Genomic DNA, 656 nt, shown 5'->3' on the forward strand with positions numbered 1-656 from the left:
CAGCTAGTCGGCTGGAGAACTTGCACAATGGAGAGTAACCTTTGTCAATATTGTTTTGATCGATTTCAAAGTTACACGATGGCATCATTGTTGCAGCTTAAACCACAATGAATGAAGCAGATTCCCAATGTACTTCGACGTTCGAAGAAATTAGAACTTCGGAACCACATGGATTGCTGATTTGGCCACTTTGAACGGGCAGTGGTGTAGAGTTTATTGCATCAAGTCGAAGTACATACTGATTCGTTTCCTCGGAAATGACAGTAATGATAGTCAAAAGCATAGCGACGCATAGAGTGTTGGCAACTCGTGACTACATGATGTTCGCCATGTTTTTGACCTTGACAAGCGGCCACAGAACTTTCATGATTTTAAACTCCGATTCCACCGATTGTCTTACTCTACTGATGTTTTTGTTGAATTGTTGTTGCTCCGGTGTAATTGGGGGCTATAATAACTTCTAGGCAGCCAGTAGAAAGCCGAGGCGTCTACGTCGGGATAGGTGTTAAGGGCGATGCATACCTTCGGATTGAGGAGCGGCTAAATGTATTGAAAGATGTACAGTTGCACGAGCATGTGTCGTGCTGTCTGGGACTCCGCACGTGGCAGTGGCATATTGATGCCGTTAACAGAGAAAACAATGATCATTGTCTTTG

This window comes from Aphanomyces invadans, assembly GCF_000520115.1.
Source record: "Aphanomyces invadans strain NJM9701 unplaced genomic scaffold supercont1.8, whole genome shotgun sequence".
Taxonomy (NCBI): domain Eukaryota; phylum Oomycota; class Saprolegniomycetes; order Saprolegniales; family Verrucalvaceae; genus Aphanomyces; species Aphanomyces invadans.